This window comes from Bufo gargarizans, chromosome 1, assembly GCF_014858855.1.
Source record: "Bufo gargarizans isolate SCDJY-AF-19 chromosome 1, ASM1485885v1, whole genome shotgun sequence".
NCBI lineage: Eukaryota > Metazoa > Chordata > Amphibia > Anura > Bufonidae > Bufo > Bufo gargarizans.
The window spans coordinates 51,909,414-51,915,413 of NC_058080.1; positions in this window are offsets into that span (position 1 = coordinate 51,909,414).

Genomic DNA, 6,000 nt, shown 5'->3' on the forward strand with positions numbered 1-6,000 from the left:
ATGCAGGATACCTCAGCCCTTATATGCCTATAAAGCTCTGGAATAAGTATAGGACCAGAGACAACCCTTTCCTCCCCAGATGGATTAATGGAAGTCTCTGGTCGAGATACAAACAACGGGGAATATAACAGACACAATACAATAAGAAAAGACAATACTTAGCTGAACGTAGAAAACTGGCAACTCAGGAAGCACCACAGAGTACAACCAAACAGCTGGTTAGAAGGCAGTAAGAAAAACTCTATAAACCGTACCTCAAAGAGTGCAAAGCAGCTATTTTGGGGGAAGGCAATTTACCATGAAAAAAAAAAAAACATCAAGAAAGGGGTGTGGCATTCACCAAAACACACACACATTAGGATCCACAAAGAACTTGTGACTTTATACCTACGTGGTGCCAGTGCCTGTATACCTGCCACAGGAGCGTCCTTGACACTTAATGCTTTGATCCAAACTCCACCAGTCTGTATACATGAGAGAATGCAGTTACACAAGTACGGTTATCCTTTCAACCGCAAACACAAGGAATTTCCAAACAGAGAAGCGTGATAGGTTGATCTTATTTTAGGTTCCTTTAGTTTAGATAAATATACACAACATATTTGTTGTATTTTTTTATGTGCTATGTTTAGGAAAACTTTTTTCTATACCATTTTGGCATTATTGTTTTAACATTGGACTGCATAGACTGATGATGATGATGATGATGATGGGCTATAAATAACATCTACTTTTTTTTAAACAGTTATGCTTCAATTTCAAATTACTCTTCTGTATAAATAATTTGATGATAAACTTAATAATGTAATTAAATTTACTATATTTATTTTCTTTATCCAACAGAAATGGGCACGTGTTTACCGACATGGAGTATTACAAGTTGGCATACACACAAATAATGGACTGGAGCGGCAGCATGAAATCCTTAAATATAATCATCTAGAGGGCTACAAAAACTGTTCTCTCAGCGAAATGATCACAGTACTTCATTCAAGTTTTTTCCCCAACACATACAAGAAGTAAGAGATTGAGCTGTTTAGTAGAATAATGCAATATTCTATTTATTACACAATTTGTTAATGCTTAAAAGGGTTGTCTCATCTAGGACATTTATGTCAGGCTCACAGACCCTTATCATGTATCGACAACTCAGGTTTTGCCCGGAGGGTCAGAGTGAGTGCCCCATTGTGAGTTATGTGATTTCTAATCTGAATGCAAGTACTTTTATTTTTAATGAAATTTGTTGATGAGCATGATTTCTTAGTTTAGATTGCAGTAAACCTGTGAGATATATATGCTGTGTAAGGGATTAGCTCTGTTCTTGGAGATCATTCACACAAAGATCTTGATCACAACTGAATTTCAGGTCAAAACAGTGCCTTTTATTCAAAAATCTGCATCCACAGCATGCAACATAACAGTAAAAAACAAAAAGACCTTGCCCGCCCGTTAATAGTGATCATATGCGGCTTTCTCAGCCTCACAGTAATCCCGCAGCCTCCAGGCTGGAACACGTACAGTACCTCTGGGGGTTTTTGGTCCAGCATTCCTCTTGATTCTGACCTTGTGACCCTTATGGCAACAGGCGTCACAGCATCCCTCGAAGTTTGGGCTATCCCACAGCCCCGTGGTCTCTCAGCCTTTGTCAGCTAAAACCACACTTAAAGCCCTCTGCTCTAGGCCTCTGTGTCTAACCAAACACACTCTCTCCAGAGTAAGCACCACCCAAGTCCAGCAAGCAGACTAAATTTAAATGCTGGCATTGAGCAAGTCCCTGACTGGAACATGGGGAACAGGCACCCACCCAGCACATTGCCTTTTCCCAGTAAAAGCCCGCCCTGGAGTAGCTAGAACCAGCTATGCTATGTATTATGGTGTCCGCTAACTACTTTAGTGGACACCCAAACTAGAGCCTTTACTCCACCAAGGCCGGGAACCTTGGTGACACGTTCCTTGGTGACAAAAAAACGCTTTTGAATGCTTCCTTTGGACTTTAATGCCCATAACACTATTCACATTGCAACAGGTGCATTTATAATTTATATTTTTTAATTTGTATGAAGGATCTGTTCCTATCTACTTGCGTAATTGATGCTAAAGTCAATGGGATTGGTGCAAACAGCGTAAATCAGCTTTGTGGGCTATTTAAACACTCCTGTCATCCTCTCGTGGTCCAGGAGAAACCTATTCCCAAGATATTTATGGTCCCGCACTTATAAAATACTTATAGCCTTATCTGTGAATAAGCCATAAATGTTCCAAAGTGAGATAACTCCTTTATTGCAGACTTGTCGTTTCATTCCTGCTGCCATGCCTGAGAAAATTGCTTGGTTAAGGGAAAGATGCTGTGTATGTGATGTGATTTTTAACAGTATCAAAGATAACTTACTAACAGAACTCCTAAGATAGACAGTAAGTGGAGGTCCTCACATAACAGATCCGTTGCGTTTAGAGTACAAGTATAGTAGATGAAGAGAACAAACTTGATCCATATTCTGCCAACAATATCAGTACATCAAAACCATCCATATTTATAGGTTACCAAACGGTTTGATACCCACACCATGATTGTATTATTGGCAAACCGTTTTTTTTCATTTCCATATAATAACATCAATAATGTAAAAATTTAAGTACATGGTTATTGAAGATGTCTGCAGCGTTAAACACCTTATATGTTGAAATGTGCATATTTTATTTTAAGTAAAACAATGTACAATTTCCATTTTGATGACTATATATCTATTTATTATCCAGGTATGTCGAGTTAAATGTTCAAAGTTCGGAAGATTATCGCAAATACACCCAAGAAATTCCGAGTTTTTAAAAAAAAAAAATCGCCCACGTGATATAATTAATCACATTATGCAGAGACTGAATAGCACACTGGATCCAAGCAACATTGTGTGTGTGAATAGTACCAGTGGAATTTTTGAAGTGGAGAGCAAAACTTATAAGGACAAAACGTATACCGTGAATTTAGGAGGGCAAACTCCATTCTGCACTTGCGAAGACTGGGGAAATTTCTTACTTCTATGTAAACATATGTGTTGTGTTATGAAATTCAATCCAGAATGGGGATGGCATAGATTGAGTAAGACTTACACAGAAAACCCACTGTTTTCTCTGGACATTCAGTGTTTTTCAAAAAATGGAAAAGAGGAGACATTCGAGGGCCAGGTCCATTTCACTGAATTAAAACAACCACATACAGGACTGATAGTGGATCTAGCACCTCGTCGGAGAGCATTACGCACAACCAAAATCAAGATTGGTCATACACTGATTAAACAACTAGTAGATGCCTTGTATCTCCTAAAAGATGTTTGTGATTTGACTAAAGTAGAGGAAGACCTGGAGAGATTGGTCACCAGTGTGCAGATTTTGGTACCAAAGGATGAAGGGTTACCATTGTTAGAGTCCCCAAAGAGAAAAAAGGAAGCATTAGTTAATTTACAACCACTACCAAAACGTGCTTATGGCCGGCCAAAACATCCATCATCACAAAGATTTGGAACCAAAGCTGATATGCTGAGGGAAGAGGTATGGGATATTGAAGAGGACAGAAAATCCATAAGCCCGGTTAGCAATTTGGACAGTGGTATCGGACAATATACTTCCAATGATACCTGGCAAATAATCAATGGCATTAAATTTACTTATCAGGATAGGTTAGAAATTGAAGGGAACACATGGCTGGATGACAGAGTGATTAATGCTTGCCAGTATCTTATTTCAGTCCAATTCCCTCATGTCTTTGGTCTATTTGACACATTGCTCTTAGCACATAACAAAGTTGGGCAAGCCACCCAAAAAGAAAATATTCAAATTCACCATTCAGGAGCACATTGGCTGGTATCACATGGATCTGCAACTGAGGTCACAGTGTATGACTCCATGAAAACATCTGACACTTGAAAAAAACAAATTGTATATATGTATAGTAATTTTTTTGGGGGTGAATACTCAGTGCTTGACCTACAGTGCTTACCAAAAACAAAAAAGGTGCAAGTGACTGTGGTCCATTTGCTATAGCAAATGCAGTTTGTTTGGCGTATGGAATAAGCATGAGTGATGTTGTCTTTGATCAAAATAAAATTTGTTCATTGCGTTGAGAGAAGAAATTTCCATGTTCCCCCATTCATTGTTGGCAAAATCACGAACCCCGTTTTATTCAAAACAAATTACACTCAGCACCTATTGCTTATGTAAGCTTTACAACCCGAAAGATCAAATGGTGGAATGTGCAGCTTGCGAAATGTGGTACCACTTTCAGTGTGTTGGAGTCAGCCAAATGTCTACTTGCATTAAAACAAAAAAAAAAAAAGATTATATTTGTAACAAATGTGGTGCTTCCTAATGGAAGTGTGTATGTTAAAGCCATATTTTATTATCCAAAAATAGTTAACACGTTTTATGTTTTATATCATTTATGACATTAAAAGGTTATTTAAACAAATATCTTGTATTGTTATTTATCAGAAGTAAATAATTTATTTTGAAATATAGCATATATGGACATTAGTTTTTAATAACTATATGCTGGCACACTTTAGCATGCAATGATATTGTGGCTGTGCATAAAAAATAAAACCTTTGCATAATGACATACAGTTGAATCGAAGATGGCCTAGGACAGTGGTCAGCAAACTGTGGCTCTAGAGCCACAAACGACTCTTTAGCCCCTTGAATGTGGCTCTTCTAGGTGCAGCTCACAAATTGCCTAAAGACCCAAAACATTTTTGCCATAGGCAAGTTAAATGTGATCGCACTGTATGTGTAGTTCTGTCTGTGATGCGGGGCCGCTGCCTCTGGAGCCCCGCTGGCCAGTACTCAAAATGAAAGTAGCGCAGTATGCCGACCGGACAGCCGCGGCACTCCTTTTGTCAGGCGCCTGCTCCGCCAGCTTCATTAATAAAGTGGGAGCAACAGGTGTGTGAGTCAGTGAGGGGCGTTACCCTGATGTCCAGCCGGCTGGCCTGCTACATAGTGAGTAAAAGTACAGAGCCTTGGCCATGTATGTCCTTTTGTGTGCCAGACAACATGTAGGCTGAGAAGGGGAGTGCCACTGGGGGCCACGGTAAAAAGGTCATCAATTGACTGAATGGCATCAATCGCTCAGAATATAATAGATAGAGAAGGTCCTTCTGGAGTCCGGGAAATAGTCATTTCTACATGAGCTGGCTAAATGCCAGACTCAGAGGGACCTCTGCTGCATGACTGCCTCTCAGTATATAATAGATAGAGAAGGTCCTTCTGGAGTCCGGGAAATAGAGAATAACAAATACTTTATTATCCACCGTTCAACAGTGTTACTTTAGTCAATGATACAAAGTGAAACATATACAAATAATCATGTCACTGAAGCTTTAAAAGAATGGTTCTTGTAGTTAGAATGGGATTTAGCTAATTGCCTGTGAAGATAAATACTATGATAGATCAGGTCCAGGACAATTGGTGAATATATGGTGTCGGAATAATATAGACGACTGCTATAGAGCCGGCTGTTTTCCATTATTAGTGAGGACAAGGTCCTTCTGGGTCATGGGAAATAGCCAATTCACTGTGTGGCATGGCTAAATACTGTATCCATGCAGGACCTCAACAATAAGGGGCAAAGAAGGTCCTTACCAGTAATGGGAAATAGACAGCTGCTGTAGAGCCGGCTATTTCCCATGACTGGGGAGGACCAGGTCCCTCCGAGTCATGGGATTTAGTCACAACCAGAGCACAAGGGTTCCAGCGTCTCAAGGAAATCAATGCGCATGTCACAGGACCTTCCTGGGGAATCCGGTCACATGATCACCCATTTTGGTCATTCAATGCAATGCACATGACGCAGGACCTGTGGGGGTGTGGTCACAGCACGTGATCACTCCTCTGTTCATGTAAATCATCCGGTCATGTGCTTCCATTTGTCACATGATCGGATTAGACGAACTTGCAAGTTCATGTGCTCAATAAGGTTTAAAGCACATGAACAAGCATGATTAAACAGAT